The sequence below is a fragment of the Trachypithecus francoisi genome, unplaced genomic scaffold (assembly GCF_009764315.1).
Source record: "Trachypithecus francoisi isolate TF-2019V2 unplaced genomic scaffold, Tfra_2.0 Lachesis_group2, whole genome shotgun sequence".
Lineage (NCBI taxonomy): Eukaryota > Metazoa > Chordata > Mammalia > Primates > Cercopithecidae > Trachypithecus > Trachypithecus francoisi.
In genome coordinates, this window is record NW_022681465.1 from 175,921,681 (window position 1) to 175,948,181 (window position 26,501).

Genomic DNA, 26,501 nt, shown 5'->3' on the forward strand with positions numbered 1-26,501 from the left:
GGGGGCTGCGCGCGCACCTAGGGCCGCGCCCCCCCCACTACCCCAGGTCTATAGCGGCCTTTGCCCGGGAAAGGTGGGGATAGCGGCCCCTGCTGACAGTTCTGCAGAACAGCAGAAGTACTTTTTTTTTTCTTTTTTTTCCTACCATTCTCCCTACCTTTTCCAGGTGGTGGTAGTGGTGGGGGGAAATAGGTGTTGACCTGTGTGCATTTATTCTTCGTGAAGCCTCTTGAGCAGATGTCTGTACTTGCAGAAGCGGCAGAAAAGGGAACATGGACTTATTAGTGGTCCTAGTCTCAATTAGGGAACAGGTACAGTTTCCAACATAAAGGAACTTGGCCTAAGTGGGACTGAGACCCCGACCTCCGCACTTGGCTTTTCTCAGCCAATTCCATGACTAGTAAATATCTCTCCGAGAACTGCTGGGTCGCCCGGTGTTAGTTTGTTTAAAGGCTGCGACTATGGTCCTCACCATCGGCGAAGACCCCCCTTGGGGAGCAAGAGTCGCGGCGCGCAGTTGCTTTCGGGGCGCAGCGGCAGGGGGAGAGGAACGTGGTGTGACCCGACGAGTTGGCACAAGCCTGTAACTGCAAGACTTTGTAGCTACTGAAAGTTCAAGTGGTGAAAGAAGGCAGTGCCTGCCATTCTTCGTGTGATCATAACAATAGCGCCTTGGAAGTGGTTGCGATTTTCTTCTTCCATAAAGCTTTTGGGTTCTCACTGGAATTGCTTGCGTGTTATTTCTGAAGTTTACTTATTTCTAAGACCAGTCCACACAATGTAAACTTTAAGAAGTTTTAAAATAGATAGCCGTCGTTAAAAACGCCATTCTCTACACTGTAGTTTATTTGCTTACTTCATATGCTTTATTAACGTGTGTATGTGCGTAACTAATAGCTGTGTTCTTATCTTCCAAGTGTATTTTTAACCTCACCGGCTTCTATCCAATTCATCTAGCTACGTAGAGCGTCCATCGCTTCTGGAATCTACCTCTTGATGACAGTAATCAGAATCAGAAAGGCTCGCCGTTCACTTACCCTCATCCTTTAAAACTTTTCCATTTAAGAAAATCGATGAACAAACCTTTCTTGTAACTCGCTCCTGCACTACGTCTATTTTTATTTATTTTTCTGATTTGGCAGGACTCAGCAATGCTGTCCGGGATTTTTTTTTTTCCCCTTTCCTAGCTAGAGCAGATGTGGGGGTGGGGGAGGTGAGGGCTGGGCTCCAGCCGGAGTCGCCCCCGCTGAGCCTCCGCCTAGCGCTCGGTGGGGCCGGGAATCCTGGTGGAAGGAAGCGGCGCTGGCCAGTTGGTCCAAGGCTCCACCTGCAGCCACACCGCGTAGTTTCCCCCCCTCTGCCTCGCTCACTCACACTCACATACACCACCGCTCTCCTTTGGGTCGGAGGAGACGCCAGCCAAAGTAGGCGGAGTAGCGGGAGGAGAGTCCGATCTGCGCAATCCAGTCCGGGACTTGGCTCCGCCCGGGAGCGGCGGCCTCTCCGGTGACAGAGGAGTAGTGAGCGGCACGGGGTGAGGCTGCCTCCAACTCCGCTCCCCGCGCACTCGGCTGCCCAGGCGCTCGGGACCCAGCAGCGGCGCTCCTCCGCGGTGCCGGTCGCCCGCGATGCCCGCTTAGCAGCGTGTAGCAGCGTCCAGCAGCGTCCAGCATCACCACACCCGCGGCATCGCGCACCCGGCCGCACAGCCGGGCCAGAGCCTTGCACCCCTGCCCCAGCCCCCGCCCCACCCCCCGCCCTGAAATGACTTGTTAATCGGCGCAGACACCACCAAGGGGACTCACCGGAGTGGATTCCAAGTGGAATTTGCATTTGGAGAAGAGTTTCTTGAACATTTACCCTCTTCCTTGTTTTCTTTTTCTTTTTCTTCTTCTTTTTTTTTTCGGCTTCTTTCTTTTTTCCTCTCCCCTTCTCCGCTCGTCATTGGAGATGAACACATCGCGTTTGCATCCCAGAAAGTAGTCGCCGCGACTATTTCCCCCAAAGAGACAAGCACACATGTAGGAATGACAAAGGCTTGCGAAGGAGAGAGCGCAGCCCGCGGCCCGGAGAGATGCCCTCGATAATGGATTACTAAATGGGATACACGCTGTGCCATTCCGCTCCGAGCCCCGGCCGCCTGTCCGTCGATGCACCGAAAAGGTACGGCCCGGGCGCCCCGGCGCGCCCCACCTCCCAGGCAGCAGAACTCCAGCCTGAGGGTTCCGGGGCCGTGGCTAGCGCGTGCTGTCGGCTTTGTGGTGCCTACGTTTTATTTTGTCTTGTGTCTCTGTTTCCCGAGCGTTGCCCGGTCCTAGAGGGGGAACCATGAGCCCTGCCTGCCTTTCCTCCAAGCCCTGCGCCCCAGAGTACGCCAGGCTGCAAGTCGAGAGCTTTCCCACCCGCGTTGCGCACACGCCCGGCGCCGCCCCGGGCCGCGACGGCGCGTGTGGCTGTTCCTCCCGGGGGTGTGTGTGTGCGAGACCCAAGGCTCATCCTCACGCGGGCCAAGCAGGGAGCAGAGCGGGCTCGAGAGGGTGGGATTCTCGGGGGCTCCCTGGCCCGGTGTCGAAGGCGGGGGAAGGGGTTCTGCCCTCTAGGGCTGGAGGGGGTTGGGTAGAACAGCGCTGTTTTCGTCCAGTGCCAGGTGGGAGAAGGGGTTCCGCGGAGACGGTGTGGAAGCGGAGAGAATCTTTTGTTGTCAGTGTGGGGTCTGGGCTGGGCTCCGTGGAGTGCGAGAAACTTGTAATGGCCCTCGGCACCCGCGCGCCCTGTCTCCTGGTGAGATCCTGGCTCCTGTGGCCGCTGCCACCAGAGGTTCCAGGCTTTGTTTGCTCGAATAAGTGTCCAGGAGCAGCCGTTCGGGTGCCGCGGCGCCCCCGCCCTGGGTCCTGTTCGCCGCCGCAGCTCCCAACCCGAGCTGCAAGGATATAGCCCGTCGCGACTGCGTCCCTCAGGAGACACCGAGCCCTTTGCACCGGGCTGGCGCACAGAACGCCCTCCTCCTAGATCAGCGCGGTCTCGCTCTGGAAAGATGACCCAGGAGGGGGAAGGGTGAGAGACCTGGCAGGAGATGGCCCTGGGTTTGAAACCCAGACAAGGGCTCTGTCCCGACTCCTCACTGTGTTCTAGGGCGCTGCCATGGGGGCAGTGAGGCGCTGGAGAGTACGCGGGGCAGTGCCCACCCACCCTGCCTGATCCTGATGGGGCGGGAAGTGTCTCTTGTCCCGATTCTCCGCGTTTTGCTCAGCTCCTCGCTGTGGGAGCTGGTGCAAAACAGGATCCTGAGGTCTCCTCCCTCCTCGCACGACCCAAGCGGTACGGGGGGAGCCGGGGAGCGGTCTCGTACTTGTGGACGTCGGGAAAGGAAACGGGATTCCGCTGTTTTTCCCGCTCCCTCGCCGCCCCTCCGCCCAGCGCCTCCTCCCACTTTACAGCGGCGGGGTCAGTAGACCAGGCGCTTCTGGAAAGTTTCCCTGAAAGCCAGGCGGCAGGCACGACCGGATTGGGGCTCAGCATGTGCAGTCTGAGGGAAGCTAGACCTGGAGGGAATCATGCGGACAGCTCCGGATGCAGCTAGGAGCTAGAACCTGGCCCTTTGGAGAGTGGAACCTCCTGTCCGCAGTACTTGCTGGACAAGTCGGGGAAGGGATGGATGGGGAAGCAGGACCTGGAGGCAGGTGCGGCCACTGTGGACAGAGGCTGAGACGAAGGTGCGTGAAGACGCAGGCCGGGACTCGCTGGCTTGCAAATAGCCAGCTCCAAGCGCAGCATCCCGAGCCATCTGCGCCCCGCGCTCGACTTCCAGTGTGTCTATCCAGGGAGGGGCGAAGCGGAACCAGGTGTTCGTGGAGCGGGGCAGGAATGGGAGACTGGAGGCGGTCTTCACAGCCAGGGCAAGCGCTTCCAGGGAGCCTCCGGCCTGCAGCGCAATGGGGAGCCCTGCAGGCTGTTTCGCGTCGGTCTTTGAGAGAAAGGTGGCTGCTTTGGAACTGCGGTGGCCAGGCACAGCCACAGTGGGATCGCTCCTTTTTTTACGCTCAGCTTTTTTACGCTACTGAATGCGATCGGTGAAAGGTTTAAAACACAGGCGCGCAAGGACACACACACACGCACACACTCGCGCTTGTAGGCACAACTTTCTTTACCTCAGATCTGAAAAGCCATTTAACCCACTTGCAGTGTTGTGCCAACAGGTCTCAGAAAAGCTATTTAATGCCCCCCAGCGCTGGCTTTTAAGTCTTTCCAGGATGGGAAGGTCGAGTGCCTTTGCCTTGTCTTTCTTTAGTCCTGAAATTGTTCGTCGTCCTTCCCCTGGTGGACACATCTTGGGCATCGAGTCCGTGGTATGCTACAGTGATGGCGGGGAAGGCTGGTGGTTTAATTAATTATTTAATTATGTTTTCTCCCCAAAGTGAAGATGCCTATGTTTAATTCTGAATGAAAATACTCTACACTTTTTTACACCATACCCAAATGGCTACCAGAGGTCAAGATGGCAAGAATTTTGTATGACTTTTTAATGCTGTGCTTAGTCTGCATGGAGCAGTTTTATGATTTACAGTAAGCTTTGATTAAACCACTCCAGGCACCGAAGTTAATTATTAACCTAACCTTAAATACAGTGGTAGAACTATGTCTCCACCTATTAACCTAAACTATCTATTAAAAAATAATTGCACTAGCTATTTGAATTTTGTTTACCCATGCTTGTGTGTATGGTAATTTTTATTTGAATCTTGAGTAACCCTTGCTCCCTGTTACTCTTTTGGTTTTAGGACGTTCTTGAATGAGGCACTTTGCAAACCAGTGTAAAGCAGAAAAGAACGAACATCAAATTTAAAATCTTACTCTTGTGTTATGAGTCATTTTTCAACTTGTTGTAAAGAAGCGTTCTACTTTATGTTTCTTATTTACAGTGTTTGTGAGTGACAACCTTCCCCATATGTTAGGTTTTGCAGCTATCACCTTTTAGAGCTGTGCTACATTCTCAATAACACATATAATCCACATATGTAAATGTTAAGCAGATACCGAAAATCATTTCCGAGGAGCCATCAGCTGAATATACTTACTGGACATAACAACTACACTTAAATAGGTTAAAATTTTATAAGAATCAGTATAGAGCAGTCAAGTAAATGTCAAATGAATGAAACAGTTTTTCCACTCAGGGTGGACTTCTTTATTTTCCCTACAGTGAAAAAAATATATATGCCTTCAAGTGAGTGGTTATTACAAGGCATCAATAAGTGCACTTTTTATTTACACACAAACACACACCCCTCAAGTTCTTCCAAAATCTAGTAAATGCTTTTTCCAACATTAAACACATAGAGCAATTGTATTTTGAGTAGGCGAGTAACATTGCACTAGTGAAGTCTAATGTGTTGAATCAGAAGCATAGCGAGAGGAAGACTGTTATCTTCACCAAATAAAAATAAGGCATCCAAATTAAGAACTTGTATTAGATTCAAAATAAGTAGTCACGCTTTAAAAGTAAACGGGTAGTTGCACTCCTCTATGAAATGGAAGGAAAAATACTATTTTGAACCAGGAGTTAAGTCAGATAGTTTATTCTGTGTACATTGTGGTTCAGCTCTTTTCAGAACAGGACAAAAGAGTGATGATGGGATGAAAATTTTTTTAGAACTAGATTGCCAAGAGCTAATATAGTCTCTCCATCTTATTTGTTTGCAGGAAGGAATCACAGAACAAGCTAAGCTAATTGCAAATGCTTTAATTAGGCATCTGCCATTTGTGTAAGGCAATGCCTAGGAAAGCCTATCTCTGCACTGCCCCTCTCCACACCCTTCTTTAGGTTTAGACAATTTTCTGTCCTCCTGGAGTAGACGAGTGCTCCTTGACATATTTATATAGGAGCTTTGTGTTATGGCAGCCACATTTGTGCATGCTGAGAAAGGCGAGGTCTTGAAGCGTTCTGCCGGGCCCTCCCATATCAGGACCCCCCCACTCTCTTGGGGAGCCTTGGAGCCAAGTTTTCTCTGAGATATTTCTATTTCAGTGTGAAGGCTTTTCTCATCTGCTTTAAAATGTGCTGCAAGAGCAACTGAGCTATTCTCTACTGGCAACCACATGGTTGCCTCTTGGGGATATGGTAAGGTAGAGAAAGGAGGGAGGCATTTAATCCCTTTGAAATGAGCAAATGAGATGTCATACCACACAAACCTCAAGGGGAGGAGTTCAGGACTTCTCACCATGGGACTGTTGCATATAGTCCATACACAAGGGTATCTTGCTTTGTGAAACAGATGAGCTCTTGCAACACTTTATTACAATAATTCCATTTACACCAATAGAAGGTATCATATAAAACCGTAATACACTGATGATTCCCAAGTAACCTCTTCAGCTTAGACCTCTCTCCTGGACCTCACAAATAACCAGCGCTTAGTGGGTAGGCAGCGCCTCCTGAACCTAATAGAGAACTCAAATTTAGGTTTAAAAAAACCTAATCCTGTATCTTTCTCCCCCATATCTGCCTTTCTCATGATCTTCTCCATCATAGTAAATGGCAACTCCATTCTTTGAGTTGCTGGCCTGAATTTAGTTCTCCTTGAAGCTTCTGTCTGACACCTACATCCATCGTGGCTGCAGTGCTGTTGGCTCCACCTTCGGAATGCCTGCGGGCTTCCTTCAGGTGTTCCTCCTCTGTGTGGCCCTCACATTGGCCAAGCCATGGTCGTCTCCTCCTAGGTTTTCATGCCAGCTTCCCAACTAGCTTTCCTGCCTCTGCTCTTTTCTCAGCGCAACAGCCAAAACACAGCAGTGATTTTTTCTTAAACTAAGCCCTATCAGATCACGACTCTGCTCAGATGTTTTCCCATCTTATTCCAATAAAAGCCAAGTCCTTTCTTTGGTCTTTGCAGCCCCACATGATCTGCACTCAGGCTCCCGCCTCTCTGACCTCCACCCCTTGGGCTTCCTTGCATTTGTCAAGCATGGCATATACTTGGGGCCTTTGCAAGGACTTACTCTTTCATGCCTTGGGATGGTTCCTTCCCCAGATAGCTACAGGATTTGCTTCTCACATTCTTCAGGTCTCTGTTCAAATGTCACTTTCTCAGTGAAGCCTTTTGATCCCCTTATTTACTTTACTCTTTCCCACAGAACTCCCCACCGCTTGGCAGTCCTTATTTTTTTCTTAGCATTTTTCACAGTCTGACAAACTATATGTTGTCCTTGTTGATTTTCTGTCTTCCACTAGAACATAATGCCATAAGGATAGACATTTTTAGGTTTTATTCACTCTGGCACCTAAAACTGTGCCTGGCACATCATGGGCCATCCATAACAAGTGTTTGTTGAATGAATAAACAGTGAATCCTTTTTTGCAAACAACTAGTCTTTATTTTATCTATTTTGTCTGCCTTTTATATCATGTTTTTATCAAATGAGATACTTCATGCATGAATGTGTGTGTGTATAATCTTCCAAGCACATAGGTGGTATGGCTCATGCATCGTTAGTGGAACATTCACTGTGTTGTTTTTCTAGTTGTAGTGATGCATTGGAGCCTGTTCATTCCCACACTCTCACCCAGTCCCCTCCTGTGTCCAAGAGCACACATCTGTGAGACACCTGGTTGTAACTGGAGGGAGTCTGAGTTAGGTAAAATCAACTTGCGAAGAAACAGAGCTAAGAAGACAGCCAGCATTTATGGGGCTTGAGCTTTTGACCCTGGCCTCATTTGTTCTGCATTCTAACCACTGACCACAGAACGTTCTTGTTTTTTTGGAGTTTGCTAATAGCAGTTTTAAAATTCAACTTTCTGTCAGGAGAATATAGCATACTTTATTAATCCATGTTTCTTCCCCGTACCAGTACAGTGTATCTGCTGTTGAGGATCCTGCACTTGGAGTCAAGAAAACTTGGCTTCCAGACTCTTACTACCTTGGACAAATCACTTAACTTCTCTGAGGCTGCATTATTTTAACTGAAAATTGTGAATAGTAAACCTTTTCTTCCCAACTTATAGGATTGCTGGGAGAATATGAAATCATGAATGTGAATGTATTTAGCGAAATATTACACGCACTCTAGAAATTTGGGAAGTTTGATGTTAACCCCCTCTTTCCCACTCCAGACCCTGGATATAACAGAGATCCTACTTCATCTTCTAAATTATTTTTAGAAGAATATACACTGTTCATGTAGTTTTAGTGTAAATCACATCATGCAACTAAATAATATGTTTGAATTCATTGAAATTGTACAGTTCACTTAGCACATGGATAGCAACTTTATTAATTAGAACACCAACCATGTCAAGGAAACATTGCTTTCAACATGATCATTAAATCAGGCAAGGTCATGGGAGTGCCACTCTGCCAGGAATTATTTTAAAAGTAAGATTATTGTTTTTGCTCAGTTAAATTCTGAAATAGTTTAAATCAATGTAATCATTAATGTAACACAGGTATGTCAGGGTGAACCAGGACTAGTAGAAGTTTCCATCTTTGCTGTACCAAGGCCAAATTCATTAGATTTTTGTGACATGAAGTTAATAAATGTGAAGGGACTGTTGGAGGGAATGTAGTGGACAGCTCTACAGGCATTGCTGAAGTCATGCTTTTTTGACAGACAATACCATGGATTTGTTTTGCCATTTACTAACAGTGGGACTTTAAGCCAGTTTCTTTTCTCCTTCAGTTTTCATTTGCAAAGTGCTTGTATGATGATAATGTTATGGTTTTGAGAAGAATAAATGTGATAACATCTGTAAAATGCATAGCACAGTAACATCTGTAAAATGCATGTCACAGTGCTGGGCACACAACAAGCAGTCATTCAACATAAGGTATTATTTTTACTTGAGTAAGAGTAGTTATGAAAAATGCCCTAGGAATGGATTTTGAAAAAGCAGCTAGTACCTTTATTGTGGGGGGCAGGGGAAATAGTACAAAAGGAAATGGCTCTGAATCTGTAATATAAAGAGATGATGCAAAAGGAAACAACCTTTGGACTAGAAATAAACATTCATACCATAAACAGGCCATAATGTCTTGGGTTTTAAGTTGAGGAGCATGTGAACACGACACTTGCAGGGAAACAGGAAGCAGGGAAACTTTGGAATTTGAAATATCACACTCGAAACATGGAAGGAAAAAAGCAGCATATATAAAAATAATAATAATAATAACAAGCAGAGCCTTATATCAAACAGGAGCCCAAGGGATAGCTTTTTTAAAATGATAGCTGTCACTTATTAACATTTTAATAATAAAATGTACACTCTGCACCTACATTTAGAACCTGAAAGCAACCCATAATGACTATTTCAGGGATGAGTTGAATTCCCAAGGACCACACCTGTCTTAGGAGAGAAACCCGGCTGCTGATTGGAACCCTTGAGGGGGTTGTGGCTAGGCCTTCTGCAAGAAGGTCTTCAGGGTGGGCATGCACCTGCCAAGTCACTCTTCCCTGGCCAAGCTTGAAATCAGTTTGGGAGCGTGTGAATCTCCCAGCAAAAGCAAACTACTGCCTTCCACACCAAAGGCAGGAAATAATTGCCTGACCCCAGTAGAGACAGCAGTTATTCTACTGACAGACACACTACTACAAAACCTGAAATTTGATTCAAATGATAGTCATACAAGTTCTTATCAGTGAGAAAAATCTGACTTCTAAAAGGCACAGCTGAAGGGGAAATAAATTGATGTTATCACCACAATTCCCTGCTACCATTATGTTTTCTAGGAATGCCTCCATGGCTTAGAGTTACGGTTATTTTCATCTAGGAAATAATATGTTCTCGGCCGGGCGCGGTGGCTCAAGCCTGTAATCCCAGCACTTTGGGAGGCCGAGACGGGCGGATCACGAGGTCAGGAGATCGAGACCATCCTGGCTAACATGGTGAAACCCCGTCTCTACTAAAAAATACAAAAAACTAGCCGGGCGACATGGCGGGCGCCTGTAGTCCCAGCTGCTTGGGAGGCTGAGGCAGGAGAATGGCGTAAACCCAGGAGGCGGAGCTTGCAGTGAGCTGAGACCCGGCCACTGCACTCCAGCCTGGGCGGCAGAGCGAGACTCCGTCTCAAAAAAAAAAAAAAAAAAAAAAAAAAAATAATAATATGTTCTCAAACTCTGTAAGTGGAAAGGGAATGGAAAGAGTGTGAGATAAATCAGTAATTAACATGCTGCAAGGACTGCAGTTTCAGATCCTTCTTAGCAGCCAGTATGGTGACTGTTGCTTTGAAAGTATTGTTAGTAATAGATATTTCCTCATGCAGCCTTTAGACTTGAAGCTTTCTTTTAATATTCCTGGGTGCTTTCTGGGAATTTCCAACTAACCTATAATTGTCATCTGTAGAAAATTAAATTCAGAGAACCCATGCCAATTAAAAAAATTTAGCAGAAGAAGCTCTAAAAGTGGTGCTGTTCACCCCTTTCTTAGCCCTTTTGCCCCTCTACGCTTCAAAGACCAGCCTTTGGCCATGATTTGATTTGAAGCATTTATAGAACAGAACAGGATCTGGCATTAAATACAATGAAAACATGCCATTGGAAAATAAACATTGTTAGAGACTGGGAAGAAATAAAGATTGTATTAATTATGGTTTAATGTTCTATGAGAGTTTTACAGACAAGCTCTCTGTGATGGATCCATTCTTCTTTCCCTGGTCCTATTCCTGATTCATTTTTTAAAGAAGAATATTCAATCTTTTCATTAATATTGCAGCGACTTCAGCACTTCCCCGCCCCTCCCCCAGACTCCTACTGTCCTTGAATGAGGAAACTGAGAGAATACTGATTGAGCTGCTGAATGGAAACGTTCCTTTCCTGAAAATGGAATGCTTTACAAAAAAATTGCATTCCACAAAAAAACACTCAAAACAATTCAACAACTGTCCCTCCGCCTTTCTACCCAGAGAGCCACTTGACTTCATTCACATATTTTGGTTTTTCAATGTGTTTGTTCTTAGGCCTCAAATACCCAGGTGGAAAACCATTCTATTAAGCCTTTCACTATTTTAAAAACATGAGCATCCGAGTTTCTAAGAACATTCTCATTCCTGCATAGTGAGTGATAAATAGAAACCAAATTGTTTATAGCATTCTAAACTCAAGTATATGTGGCAGAATGGCAGTGGAGTTGATTTTTATAAGAATACTTGTTAATGGTTTTCGAGATGGATCCTGTGCTAATTCTTCTTGTATCATGAATGATGGCCCTAGCTAGACACTGTCGCTGGGATCTTCATCTATTAATCATGGAGGCTGCTTTCTTATTCGGTTGCCATAGTTTCAGTGCCTCAGATAGTGTTGGGGTGTCTTGGGAAAGGTTTGAGATATACTAGGGCTTGCAAGCCTTGCAGTTATTTTGGCAGTTGTGCTCTGAAAAACTGAAAACCGCTTCTCATATAATTCAGTGTTGGATTAAAAGAGGCAACTTCTGAGAGTGTCTCCCTGGACCTTGTTATGTGCACATCCAGCTGATATTTACTCCAGGATTTGCCTCTTGCTCAGTCTTGCTGGCAAAATAAATAAATAAATCAAAATACAGTCCAGAGGCTGATGTCACTTTCATATTTCAACAAGAAAGCAAAGGGGTGCAAACTCTTCATTAAGGCTATTCACAAATGTGGAGGTAAATGAGGGCATTCATGACTTTGCTTAAAATTTCAGCTTCATAATTTAGTTTTGGCTCTGCAGATTACTAAATAAATAAAATGACATCATGATTGCTGTGTGTTGTGTGTTATTTTGGCAATGGAAACATGTAGAGCTTTACTTCAGGTTTGACCTTTCCTTTTTTACACTTGACACTCATTGCTAAGGAGCTAGAGACCATTTTACTGTATTTTGCAACAAAAGGCACATACATTTTGGACGGTCGGTCTGCTGCTCTGTCAGCTCTTGAATAGTATATGAACATTTTTCATTCATTTAATAATTTCAACATTTTGCTTTTTTTTTTTTTTAGGTTTGTGACTGTAGGGGTGATTAGAAAATGTTCTCCAGTGGTGTATACGTTGTGTGACTTGGTCGAGAAAGGATTTGGGGAGTACATTGCTGTAAGAGGGTGAGGCACATACCCACATTCCGGTGACTGATGTGCTTCACGTGTGATGGAGAACACAGCTTGCTTCTGTTAGGCAACTTTGGCCTTGTATAACAGATAATGGTACACTTCATGTTTCAGTTTCCATTTCTAAGTGGACTTTCAAGGACTCCTACCAGTCTAAGCCAAGCAATTTAATTCCTTTGTAGATTAAAACATAAAATAATCTCACACTGGAAGCAAACAGTGCTGAATTCAAGACATGTAAAGCATAAATGAAAATCTAGGCTGATTTAGAAGAAGAAACTTTGAATTCCTTACAAATGGGACTAATCTAGAAAATTAGTCATATTTTTTTCCGTTTTACTAGAAAATGACTAGTTTTTATTTCAGAGTGAGCTTCAAAGCAGCGTTTTAAATTTCTCCAGATCCAGCCTGCCAAAATTTTTGTGTAAGATCAACAAGCATTTTTAATGCACGTGCCTATTTTGTTGACCCATCCCTTACCCAACCACACTAAAGGATTGATTTTAGAGGCCAATAATGTGAAGTAAATTAAAAGGATAACATGGCCTTAATTGCTACTGGCTTCACCAGGCTTCTAGGCACCGGAATTTCTTGTGGAGAAATACTTTTAAGTGTCACAGCAGTTTTTGATCATGTGGTCTGGCTCACCCAGAGGCTTCAATTATCTCCCAGCCCTTCTCCACTTCCCCTCAGATATCTCCGAGAAGCGAAGAAAATGTGCATTTGTAGGCCGGGCGCGGTGGCTCAAGCCTGTAATCCCAGCACTTTGGGAGGCCGAGACGGGCGGATCACGAGGTCAGGAGATCGAGACCATCCTGGCTAACACGGTGAAACCCCGTCTCTACTAAAAAAATACAAAAAATTAGCCGGGCGAGATGGCGGGCGCCTGTAGTCCCAGCTACTCGGGAGGCTGAGGCGAGAGAATGGCGTAAACCCGGGAGGCGGAGCTTGCAGTGAGCTGAGATCCGGCCACTGCACTCCAGCCCGGGCGACAGAGCCAGACTCCGTCTCAAAAAAAAAAGAAAATGTGCATTTGTAAATTCAGTATTAGGGACCCTGCTTATTTGGCAGGGTAAGAAAATAGGTTCTGTTCCTTTTACCACATTCGCATAGGCTAAATGTTTAAACAACAAAAGACATGGAATGGAGGAGAACAGTGGGACTAAGATCAAAGCTTTTTTCACTAAAAAGAATTTTGTTGAATTGAGTTCATTCTCCTCTCAAATGATAACAAGATTGTGATTACTCTTGGGTGTCGGGTTAGACACAACATTGCACACGTAGCCTTAAGAAAAGTAAAGAGTACTTTTTGTGTGGATGTCAGTCAAATACAATGTGGACTTTAATTAACCTTAATTAATGATTTCTGATTACAGATTTTCTTTTGTATGCCTTGGAGGCTGTATTTAGGTAGAGTATTTTCAGCCAGTAGTGACATGAACTTGCTTCCTTTGTCTTGCCATGCAAACCACACTAGATTCTCATTGCAATGAAAAATGTGGTTCTGCATCATTTCAGAATGGTCATACAAAGAATGAAATATCACTTGGGGAACAACTGAAATTTGTCAGTGGTGTGGAGTATTTGAATCTTCAGAGGAATCATTTCTAATTCTAAAGGAATTTACCTATCAAAATTGCTGATACTTACTGGCTTCTGGATTTGAGGCCATTCCTTCCAAAGACTGAATGAGATTTTAAGTGGTGCCCCAGTTCTTTCAAATAAAAGCATACTACAGAAGTGCTGGACCTAGCAGCATTTCCATTGTCCAAGTGTACCGCTTACAAAGTACTAAACATAACAACCAGGGAATATTGTAGACACTGTGGAGAATTGGGCATCTTTTTTTTTTTCCCATGAGGGCAATTTATTAACAGAAAATATTTTGAGGAGTTTTGTTCACAGACAGCGACCACGGCAACCCCTCTTCCTGAGGGTGCTGTCAAAGGGCATGAGGGTGACGTCCTCAATCCGCCCCATCTTCATACCGGAGAGGGCAAGGGCTCTGAGGGCCGACTGGGCCCCAGGTCCGGGGGTCTTGGTCCTATTTCCTCCTGTGGCCTGGAGTTTGATGTGTAAGGCAGTGATACCCAGTTCCTTGCACCTGTGAGCCACATCCTGGGCAGCCAACATAGCAGCATATGGCGAGGATTCATCTCAGTCTGCCTTCACCTTCATCCCACCAGTCACACGGCAGATCTTTGCCAGAAAGATCAGTGACATGGACAAAAGTGTCATTGAAGGATGCAACGATAGGGCAGACACCAAATACGTTTTCTCCTTCAGCCACCTGAGGTCAGAGGCTGATGACCTGTTCTTCCTTTTCCTTCCCCTTTCGAGGTGCCATTTCTGCACATTGTCTCCACACCGGAAAGAGTGGGCCTTATTTTTGATTAAAAGTACTTTTTCCTGTGTCATGAGTTTTAGAACAGATATCAAAAACCTGAATAAGGATGTTAATGTGCTATTTACATTCAACTTTTAACTAGAGGGTCTAATAAAGGCTAGGTATATTAATGCCAATTTATGAATTAAATTTCTCTGTGAACAATTATTTTGTAGCTTATACAAAACCCTAATAGCATATAACCCATCTAGTTTAGTGTAATTATGCTTATGAATTATAAATGCTTAGCTTTTACAATTAGACTTACCGATCTGTAGGCACTTTAATGAGAAATTACCGAAATTAAATTGATTCATAATATTTGCTGTACTGTGTTCCAGGGTAGTGGTTATCTAAAATAATGTTTAGAGTATGTGTCTGACTGCATGCAGTATGGCTTTACTTTTAATAGGAAAAGAGTCCTCTCTGTTGCATGATCCCACCTTTGTCCAAGGAGGAGATGTCAAAAGTTAGAAAGAGCAGAGTAGTTTCATATGTAGCCAAGAGAAAAGGTAACACATCTTTTGGATACATTTTTTTTTAATTATAAAGGGATGTTCAGAGTACAGGGAAAGGGTTCTATTAAAAAGTCAACTTTTATCTACAAGGTGTTTCCTCTCATTTGTGATAAGGGGAAGTTCAACATGTTCAATATGCTGGTTAATTAATTCTCCAGGGATATCTCCGAGTGTGATGCTTTCGTTTTCATATTTTGTTGTGTCCAAAACACAAAACCTGTTAATATTGCCCAAACACATCCGTTCCCAAGAATTAAAAGGACAATGTAATTGCTTTTGCTGCTAGAAAACAGCTACATCGAGTTCTCCAGCAGATCTTCCAACATGCCAGGTGTGCAAGACAAGCCTTTGAAATGTTGTGAATAACTTGACATTATCACATTGTTATTGAAATGCAAATTCTGTGTAGAACATGAAAGAGTTTTAAATGTACGAATAGGACAATGCAAGTCGTCAACCATACTTAGTCTTAACTTGCCTGTTCTGTGAAAAGTAATCATAATGTATTTGCATCTTTTATTGTTTTTCCTTGGCCATGTTTAAAGTGCTCAACACACCTTCCTGGGTGGCACCTTGTTGGGGAGAGAATAGATTGGCTCCCAGCTTTGAGGTGTTTAGATAGGGCTGTTCTGCCCAGGAAGGAGATACGTTTCCCCAAATTAGTCTTGCTGAGTTCTACAATACAATTAGAAGTCAGGCTTACTGACTGTATTTAATGGTGTTATTATTAACAATAAAGACTATTTATATAGTGCTTGTATTTTTCAAAGTGTGTTTATAAACATTGCCTTATTTCATCTTGTCACAACCCTCCAGGTTAGGCAGGATAGGTATTATTACACCCAATTTAAAGATGAGATAACAGGTTCAAAAAGGTCAAGTAATTTGCCTAAGAGCACACTTCTGGTAAGGGAAGGGCCTGGACAAGGTCCCAAACCATATGAATCTTGAGTTTTGTGCTCCTCCATATCGCTGTGTTGTTTACTCGGCATTTAAAATTTAAAAAGTATTAAAATTGTCCAATCGTAGTTGTTCTCACATGGCTCCTATTACACAGAAGTGAATCCTGACACAGAACAAGTTTAGAAGTAGCTTTTTGAGGATTTCGTCTGAGGCTTTAGTGCAACCGGGACCTAAGTTCCGACTTCTCGGTGAAATACCATTGCTAGGAGGGGACACTCACTGTCTCTGGATGTTCTTAGAGTCTTGAGTCAAAGTCACCCTAAGAAATATCAAATGGCAAATGGTAGGTGATTTTATTTGGGATTCTAGTCCTATTTTATGGTCGGGATAAAAATAAATAGTTACATAAGGGTGGCAGTTTTGACCCTGGCACAGGGTAGAACTGGAAGGACAGAAGTTTGAATTAGATACTCTGTCAGGAATATCCTCCTGGGACTTGCAACTCATACCTATAAAACAAACACGTTTTTAGCAAGGAATGAAATAGACTGCATGGCACAACCTAAGTGAATCTTCCCTCTGACAAAGGTCATTGTACTCTGGTTCAGGCTACTAGATCTAGTGAAAGCAGCAGCTCAATTTAATTCAATAGATAATATATTTAGCACCTACTTTTGGCAAGGAAAAGTTCTACACACTGCAGAGAGACAGCGATGAACTAGTTCAGAATTTACTGCTTGCGTACCTACTGTAGGCCCACATTTTAGTGAAGAAGGTAGAGATGTGAAAAATCTTTCTAGTATACGGTCTGACTATTCTCTGTCCCAAATGCAGAATGCAGAAGATGCTAAGAAGGCCAAAAGTGGCTCTGTCCAGCTGGGAGATCAGGCTGGGCTCCATTGAAGGAGGAAGCATTTCAATTGCGGAGTGAGGTCTCGGTATTTGGGAGGCAAGGGGCAGGAGGAACAGTGGGGTGAAGGGAAAGGCAGGAGCAAGGCCCAGAGATGGGGAATGTAGGACTTGGCCCCTGAACAGCAAGGGGCCCTCCTGGTGACTGGAGCACAGGGACAACGTGATGTGGGGAAGCCCTGAAGACAGAGGAGGCATTGAGGCAGCTTGTGGAGGGTTCTGCCCAGGGTGTTGCAGGTGGCTGAAGCTTTTCAGCAAGAGGATGATGTCACCAGATATGTGTTTTAGAAGTATAAATCTGCTAGGACTGTGAGTGGAAAAAGGAAACAGATTTTGGGTATGTTGGCATGGTACAGCCAACAGGATTTGGGGCCAGTTGGATGTGTGGGGTAAGGGAGGGGAAGGAGTAAAAAATGGTTCCAAGGTATAACCTCTGGGGAGCTGAGTGAATGGTTGTGGCATTGGCCAGGACAGGAACGCAGGTTTACAGACAAAACATTTAACTGCTGTCATAAACCGTATTTAAGTGACAAATAATAAGCACAACACCAAAGTCCAACACCTAGTTGCAACGCTCTTGTATTGGTCGGAACTCCGAGAGCACACCAACAAACAACACAAGTCGGTGTGGAGCAATGTGCAGTTTTCATGAGCGCCTATCTGCAGACAGGCTAAGGCCTAAAATGGCGTCAGCCCCAAGTGAGGACGGGGCCGGGGTTTTAGAGTCTCCTCTAAACAGGAAGTGTCCCAGTCTGACGTAATTGCTACGTGATACCCTGACGGCCTCTCTCAGTCTCCAGGGGGTAACTCTCTTCCGGCCAGCTCTCTCCTGCTGCTGCAAGCTGCTGCAAGCTGCCGACGCATTGGGACTGGGCCTGAGGAGGGAGGAGTTATTCATCCTCCCAAGCTTTCAGGCGCGGGAGGGGAGAATCTTTCACTAGTCCTATTGTGCTCACCCTCAGCTCTTCACAAAGAGTGCTAAAGTTTTTAAGATTGAGTATGTTTAAACTGTCGCCATTTGATCTGGCAGTTGGGACCACTTTCTCCAACCTTAGGGAGATTCATACCATAATATGAGGTGGCTAACACGAGGAAGACGGAAAGCACATTCATTGCATCTATAAAAACCACTGTTACAAACGGGCAGGAGGACCAAGCGCTAAATGGTCTGTTCATGTAAAAATCGGGACATATATGGAGCCACCTAGTTCCTGTTTATTTCATTCCAAACAATTTTACTTTATGAAAGTTTTTAAATTCTGAAATTAGATATACATGTGTTCTCCCTCTCACCCCATCTCAATATTGGGCATATTTATATGAGTATTTATCTCTTAAATTGCCACGTGCAACTGAGATGTTACAGATGATGTAATTCACGAAACACAAATAACGCTTAAATTGTGTTGATTTAATAAGACAGTGTTAATCAGACAGGACTTTTTTTTTCTTTTTTTGCTGCATTGTGCTAAAATTGAACACCGCTTATATAGTGGATAGGAAAATGTGTTCAGTGATATTTTACTTACGAATAAGTAAATCTTCATTGCATAGATGATTGGGGAATCACAAATTTCATTTTATGGTTTCAACCTTTAGATAAGTGTTGATACGGTACAGTTGTCCAGAAGAATTTTTTGATGTCTCCACTAGTTTAGCTGCTACTTATACTATTTAAAAGAATCCTTAAATGATGGATATTCTCTAATGCATGCGGGGCTTAAAACCTAGATGATGGATTGCTAGGTGCAGCAAACCACCATGGCACATGTATACTTATGTAACAACCCTGTACGTTTAGCACATGTATCCCAGGACTTAAAGCAAAATAAAAATTAAAAAAGATGGGTATTCTATATTTATCTTTCATGTTGCATTTTTCTTTGTGGGGTTTCTAAATAAAACTTGTAACATGAATGTTTTTATTCTCATTCTGTATTTTAAAAAGAAGCTGAGTAACAAAAGGAAAACAAAACAGGATTGGAAAAATCAACTATTTTCAAGGGGCTTTAACAAACCGAATATCTAGAAAGGTTCTAGAGAACCTTTATGAAACTGTTTGCTTGGATGTCTTATTTTAAAGGCATATTAGAAATAAAAATTAAGGAATGATTTGACTTTTAAAAAATGTTGGGACACCGTATTTGAGTTGGTATCATAATGCCGAGAAACCGAATTATAGATTATTTATCTATTACATGCCACATTATTGCATAGTTGTGCTATCACTTGTTTCAAACTTTACTTGGAGGCTGCCCTCTAGTGTTACTGAATCTCAGCACAAGCACTTTTGTTTAGATCCCATGAAAGGTGACAAAACACACAGAGGATGCTACCATCTAGTCAGCAGCTAGATTGTTAAGTTTATGATACATAGTTTGAAAGATTTTGAATAAATTAAAATGTGCACATCACCAGTGCTCTTGATGGCATAGAAGACAACATTAGAAAAAACACACACCGATGACTGTGAATTGAAGCCATATCCGGAATACGAAGTCTAACACAGGTTTTAAGACTTAACCAATTAACTTCACTTTTATTTTCTATTTTGTATGCGCAAAAAAGCTACATGTGATAAAATAAGCTCTGTCTAAATAAGGCTATAAGAACTTCTTCAGTTAGTTTAAATAAAAATTACAAGTATTAAGAAAAGCACTTTGGGAGGCCAAAGCAAGCCAGTTGCTTGAGGCCAGGAGTTTGAGATAAGCCTGGGCAACATGGTGAAACCCCGTCTCTATTAAAAATACAAAAATTAGCCAGGAGTGGTGTCTCACACCTGTAATCCCAGTAACTTGGGAGACTGAGGCACGAGAATCGCTTGAACCCAGGAGATGGAGATTGTGCCACTGCACTGCAGCCTGGGGCAGAGTGAGACTCTCTCAAAAAACAAAAAGAAAAGTATTTCAACCACTATTGGGTGGGATGTGTTTGACCAGACAGCCTCAAAGTTTATGATATAATTAGTCCTCAGAGAAGAGTTCTCAAACTTCAACACATTTTTCTATTCCAAACCTTCAAAGAGCAGATTCAAGCACTTTAAAGATTATTCTCTAAAGATATTAAGAAGAGAAGCACACCCGCAACCTAAACGGTGGTGTTAAGTACTTGTCTCGGCCGGGCGCGGTGGCTCAAGCCTGTAATCCCAGCACTTTGGGAGGCCGAGATGGGCGAATCACGAGGTCAGGAGATCGAGACCTTCCTGACTAACACGGCGAAACCCCGTCTCTACTAAAAATACAAAAAACTAGCCGGGCGAGGTGGCGGCGCCTGTAGTCCCAGCTACTCGGAGGCTGAGGCAGGAGAATGGCGGGAACCCGGGAGGCGGAGCTTGCAGTGAGCTGAGATCCGGCCACTGCACTCCAGCCTGGGCAACACAGCGAGACTCCGCCTCAAAAAAAAAAAAAAGTACTTGTCTGACAATGGTGCCAACTCTGCTTTTTCTTGGATGAAGAGTAAGCATACACCAGAGTCTGCAGAAAGTTGGGAGAGTAAATTTCAGACACAGTAGCTATTTTTTGCATGTATAATGATGGCATTCTCAGTGGATTATGAAGGTAACGTTGCAACACTCCAAGTACATCCAGCTCACAGCAGCAGAGTGACTGATGTGTGTTCTATAAAAATGGTTACTGGTAACAGTGATTTTCCAGTTTTGAAACTCAGATCAGGAAGAACAACTAAAACCATATTAGTGTTCGACACACACAAAATGAAGCTGAACACCAAAGTGACACTTGGAAGTCAGTTTTTCTCCGACAGGGGTGTTACGATAGAGGAGTTAAAAGTATGGGCTCTGGAGGTTGCTATTCTATTGGCTGTGAGATCTTGGGAACATTACTTAACATTTCTGTGCCTCGTATTCGTCATGTGTAAAGGGGAAACCCTAATGGCACCTACCTCATGAAGGGAGTCTGATGAGTAAATGAAACAGTATGCACCAGAATGATGTCTGGTACAATAAAAATTAGCTATTAATATTTGACACCAAATCCTCCTAATATAATTAGATAAATTCAATGTTTTTGTCACCAGCAGGATATGGATTCTTGACAAGTAAAACTAAAAAGACAGGATGATGAGGAGATGATAGTGTCCAGATGAATCTTTCTGTCAGTTTCTGTCTCTATGTTCTTTTGTGTGTCAGAGCTTGGTTTAAAATAACTGAGTAAATAATCATGATTTCATGTTATTTAGGAAATATAGTACATGCCTACCATGTGCGGAGAGCTAAATTAGATCCTATTGGATATTTCTAAAATATTAAATAAGGCATTAGGGGTTAGGTGACTGCATTTTGCTACAGTTTTTATTTGCCTTTGTTGGGTCCAGTGCCCAGTTAGGAGCCTATGTTTATCAGGCTCATGATGCCCCGAGCTATAGCCTTCCTGTCTTCTGTTCTCAGAGGAAGAAACTCTGAGGTCATAATATCAAGTGTTTCCTCACTGGGTGAGTTTTCTGAATGCAGTGTTTAGATTGTAGGTAATGTAGATTGTGTATTTGGAAACACAGTACTCAGGAGTTTTCACTAACAAAGAGGGCCCAAAGATCTCTGTTAATTAATTAGATTTTTAAAAAATATGTATTTATCTTTTAGAGACTGGTCTCCTTCTGTTGCCCAAGCTGAAGTGTAGTGGCATGGCATGATCATAGCTTACTGCAGCCTCGAGCTCCTGGGCTCAAGTAATCTTCCTGAGTAGTTGGGATTACAGGTGCACACTGAGCCTGGATAATTTTTACAATTTTTTTTTTTTTTGGAAAGGGGGTCTTGCCATGTTGCTCAGGCTAGTCCAGAACTCCTGGCTTCAAGTGGCCCTCCTGCCTCAGCCTCCCAAGTAGCTGGGATTACAGGCATGAGCCACCGCACCTGGCTCTGTTAACTTAATGTTTGACTCAAAACCAATGTATAGATACAAACAAGTTTGTTTTGTATAATAAAACCTTGTTATATGTGGCATTAACTACTTGTACCAATAAACTGAATTGTCAAATTGAGTCACGGGCTTTAAACACTTGTCCTTCACAAAATCAAATAGTTGAACCACTAAACAGCAAAGTGGGTAATTTGGAAAGTAAAGCCCTATTCTGAGCCTGCCTTCACCCCTACTTCACTGAGGTGTAATGAGGAGATAGAAAAGCAGTTGGGTGAGTCAAGAAGAGAAGCAAGGGCTGAACTGATCATTAGCTCTCAAGCAAACAAGAGTTAATTGTGGCTTTATCCATTCCAGTTTCCTCGGGTGGGCAGAACCTGATTCACAAAAATAAGGAACTTGTTGGTCAGGGGTTAGGGAATGTGCTAACAAGAGCTTGTCCAGACTGGGTGTCTCTGGAGCTGGATAATGGGAACTGGGGCCCCTCCTTCCCAGTAGCAGAGAGGATTGTGTTCATTTGGTATTCACCCAAAGTCAGAACCATCTGACAGCTGTTTGGTGTTTCTTGTGAAATGGACTTGGGCCCTGACCAGATGCTAGTGGACAGATGTTCACAACACAAAAACCTTTATCAAAATAGGCACTAATTGGCACCCTCCTGACAACTCAACAAATAAGACAGGAATGGGCTGCATCTGCTGTTGACCATCTCAATGCCAAAGCCTGCCTCTCCTGGCTTAGGGAGGAGGCCCTGTTGGGAAACTGAGTTTTCTCCATAGCCAGGGATTTTTGGTTCCAGGGCTTCTTGACATGAAACTCCCAAAAGATATTGAATATTTGTTTTACATGTATATATGCTTGTATGTATGTACTCAATTGAAACCTTTTAAGAAGGTAGGCCAAGGAAGGATCACTTGGACTTCACCACCCACCTCTCACCAAGGCAAGTCTTAAAATGCAGAATCTTCTCCACAAAGTTGGTTGCTATGCAGTACTTTTTGAACAAATACTTTATACAAACTGTTACATATTATCTTCATATGAACCCCTCCAAATAAATGTGTGTATTGTATTTTATCTGTGATGTAGTTTTGTGGAAATATTTTTGTTAAATGGATTTTAAAAATCTAAAACTGTTTTAAAGTGGATATTTCAGGGGCAAACTGATGACTATGCCCCATAAATCATTAGATAGGGCTTGCTCCTACTTGTACAGGATACAATTAAGTTTGATTTCAACAGTTCAACTATCTTTTTAGTGCCTGAGACACTTTTTGAGTAAGCATTCTCTCCTCTTTTTTTTCCTCTCAATTTTGCAAGTTGGGAACAAACTCTAACTCCTAGCTTATTATTAATACTGTTGGAATCCGTTACCCATCTATGTACTGGCAAATAATAATTCTTTCTAAGGCAGGATGTAGTTTTACAATGTATAGTTTAAAACACCTTTACTGATGCTACTGTTTATTACTGTTTATTACAGTAGAAAGCCCTTTCCTACTACAGGGCTCTCTGGGGCCCTCCTCCCATCATTACCCATTGAAGTCTTCTTTTTCCCACTCCTCTCCAGAAATACAGATTTAAGAACGATCCATCCATCCTCCACTACAGATATTTCCAAAACACAATCTGTATTAACCCAGCTAAGGCTGGACACATTTCACCAGTCATTTCTATAATTATTTATTTTAAAAAAATGATAGATGTGGTTGCTATATCCTATGGAGTGTGAGAAACTATCTTATCATGGTACTATTGATCCTGGTTGAAAGGATGTTGGTTTTTTTCCCCCTAACATCTCACTCAGGATTTCTCTGGACCAGGAATCCACCCCCTCTTTCCCATTCTCTAGTGTGGCTCCTGCCCCTCTGAATGAAAGGCTGCTCTGACTAAAGGAGCTAGAATATGCCCAGCAACCAAGTCCGGGTACTATTGAGTCCATTGTTTGCTCCCAGCACTGTGGAGCCAAATCTCATTTTATAGCACAGTGTGTTCTAGGAATTCCACTTCATCAGTACAACAGACCTTCTCTAATGCCTTCCTATTTTCCCCATTTGCTGCTGTCACAGGCAGCGCCACACAGTCCTGTGGCAGGCAATTATAATTCACTTCTCTCCAAGGCTCTGCTCTCCCCCTTTTGCAAGGGACCACAAGGCATCAGCTGCCATATTAAATAGACTCTAATGACACCAAGTGTGAGCCGCCAGAGCTGTGGTTGTGATGGTGTGTTTAAGATTTAATCCCTTTGAGGGACTGAACCTGGAGTTCAGAGGTGGTTTCACCGAGGTTTATAAGAAATTTCGCTAAGATTATACTTAATGGATTTTCAAGTACTGAAACGTATTTGTGTTTAAAGTGAATATATTAATAAAACTTTCCGAACACAGTCACAAAAAATAGATCTGATAAAAAGTTATGTAATGTATTATTCAAAGTAATAGAATGTAGTTGTCTAATAATAATATATGTGCATATGTGCTGTATGTACTCATTTTCCCTCTGTAGTTTTCTAAGCAGTTTGCTTTTTTCTAAATGCAGAAGTGTCCTTTGGTGACTCACAAGGATTCTGGGGAATGAGCGAATGCTCCCTAGAGCACGGCCAACTCCTCCTGGGCCCTTGTCTGTGCCAGGAGATGCTTTTCTCCTGGAGACAGGATCGCCATCATTAGGAACTTATCCCTACACCCAATCCATAAAAAATTTTACTCTTTAAAATGTTCCAGCATAGTTTGGCATTGGTGGAATGAAAATGTATCGTTTTTGTCACATCTGGCAACGTTTTGGCAACACTTATGAAATTATTTTCTATTGGATTTGTAAAAGTGCCCCATTAGGAACACTTCCTGTAAGTGTAAATAAGCTTTCCCATAGCTGTCCCCTCACCAGAATAGATCGGTTTTGAACCTTCCTGCCGGTAGAGAGGATGTGGCCTGATGCTCCCTCCAAGACGGTGGCTGTCTCACCTTCATACTGCCCGGGCGGCTTAACTAAATTGCTCCATGGCCTCACGTAGCTATGCTGAAGGATGGAGAAGAGCGTCCCGTTAATGAACCCAGAGTATTTCATTTATTACCAAAGCATTAGTTGACCCAGAGAGTGACCTAGTAATTAGTGTAAAGTTTTGCAGAGCTTTTTAATATGCACCATCTCGTTTCATTCCTATAGTCTTCTATGGCACCTGCCTTTACCCTGGCTTGGAAAAATAGAACTTCTCCTCTTGACTAAAAAGATAGTCTGTGTAAAGTTATGCATTTTATCACTTTACCCAAATATTGTTCTTTGCGATTTTCAACTTAACAAACTAAAACATACTAAAAAAAGTGGTTGATTACAAAATCCTTTTTTAAAAGAAATGTGTACATCAGAGGAAGTCTTTAGGCCATAAATACTGTTATTTTATACATTCTAGGACATTTTAAAGAGCAGGAACAAGCCTGTAGCTCACCTTGCAGTGCTCTCCAGGTTAATCAGTGATTCTCTGACTGGTGTCAGTGACATTAGGTGGGTAGTGATTGGCATGCCTGTATTTTCCTTTGTCACCATTTCTTCAGGTTAATATAGAAAACTGCAGTCAGAATCTACAGACAAAATCCTGTGACTTGCTCTCAGGAGAATCCTTGTGACAAACATCTGGCAGATATGTTTGAAAGTCCTATGATAGCTGTCAGAAAGTTGATGGCTCCTGATACATTACGTTGTCAGTCCAGACACACTAATTCTTTAGTGGGATTATTGATGTTGTTGTAGCACATCTGCATTTAATTGCAGACAGGAAGCTGAAAGAGAAAGCTTCTTGTGACTACAACCTCTGAGATACCTATTATATCTGAACTTAACAATCAGGTCAAAACTTAGTGGTGGGTGGGAAGGAAAAGATGTGCATGGGTGAAGAGACTGCATGTCACTGATGACTTGCAGAGAAGCCAGCACCTGGGTTCAAATCCACCACTCTCTAGCTCCTTGGGCCTCAGTTTCCTTCTCTGTAAAATGGAATAGTAATAGCATCTGCCTCATAGTGTTGCTGTGAGGATTAAATTAGTCCATATGTATACATTCCCTTGAGTGCCCATTACATCATAAGCACTAGGTAAGTGTTTCCTATTTTTACGTTTCCCCCCAAATCTGCTTTGTAAAGGTAAATCTTCTGCTGATAGAGGATGAGCTGCAAAGAGTGTGTGTGTGTGTGTGTGTGTGTGTGTGTGCGCGCGTGCTACAGACTTTCTATCATGCAGGATTGATTCTACACTTTAATTGTAACATGGGCATATTTGACTTTTGTTGCTTACCTTATCCATTTTGACACCTCCCCTACTCTCACAGCCCCTGCATGTCGCTCGCTTCCTGTACTTTTCCCCTTCAGATTATTTCACCCATGTTCTATTTGGTCATGACCTGTACTTTTACCTCATCTAAGTGATGCTTTATTAATTCCATAAAATCACTCATCTTTGAGGCCCCCAAGAACAGAGACTATTCCCTAATGATCCTTTTGTACAGTGTTAGTTGTTGAATGTGCTAACGGATGCCAACGTTTGAAACTGGTACTGATCTATGCCTCTTTTGACAGTGGTAGGTTCCTATAGTTTAGAGTGAGAATTTTAGGCATGAGGCTGCTTGAGGGACTGGGTTGCCCAAAACAAACCTGATCTCCAGGGTTGAAGTTTGGGCATCTATGAGTCAATGCCCATCAGGTGATTGTGATGATCAATCAATATTAGGAGCCTCTGATTTAATTAATCATCCTGAAAATAATGTTCCTTATGTGTAAGATTATTAGAAAGCCAAGGTTTTCTCTCAGAGTTTTGGTGCAGATCAAATGATGTCCTGTTTTTACAAAGCCTGAAGCCCAGGTAAACCTAAGG

General features: G+C 43.3%; 1 protein-coding gene and 1 pseudogene across 3 annotated transcripts in view; one reads left to right on the forward strand and one right to left on the reverse strand.

The window, feature by feature from the left end:
- The first annotated feature begins 1,262 nt into the window (after positions 1-1,262).
- The window catches only part of SEMA6A (semaphorin 6A), a 135,232-nt gene continuing 109,993 nt past the window's right edge, over positions 1,263-26,501 (forward strand). For 2 of the 3 annotated variants that reach the window (XM_033181483.1, XM_033181480.1), the window contains exon 1: positions 1,263-2,163. The gene's annotated coding sequence lies outside the window, so the exon portion shown is untranslated. The remainder of the gene's footprint in view (positions 2,164-26,501) is intronic. The other variant, XM_033181481.1, reaches the window with a different exon arrangement.
- On the reverse strand, positions 13,521-17,132 carry LOC117065986 (annotated as a pseudogene).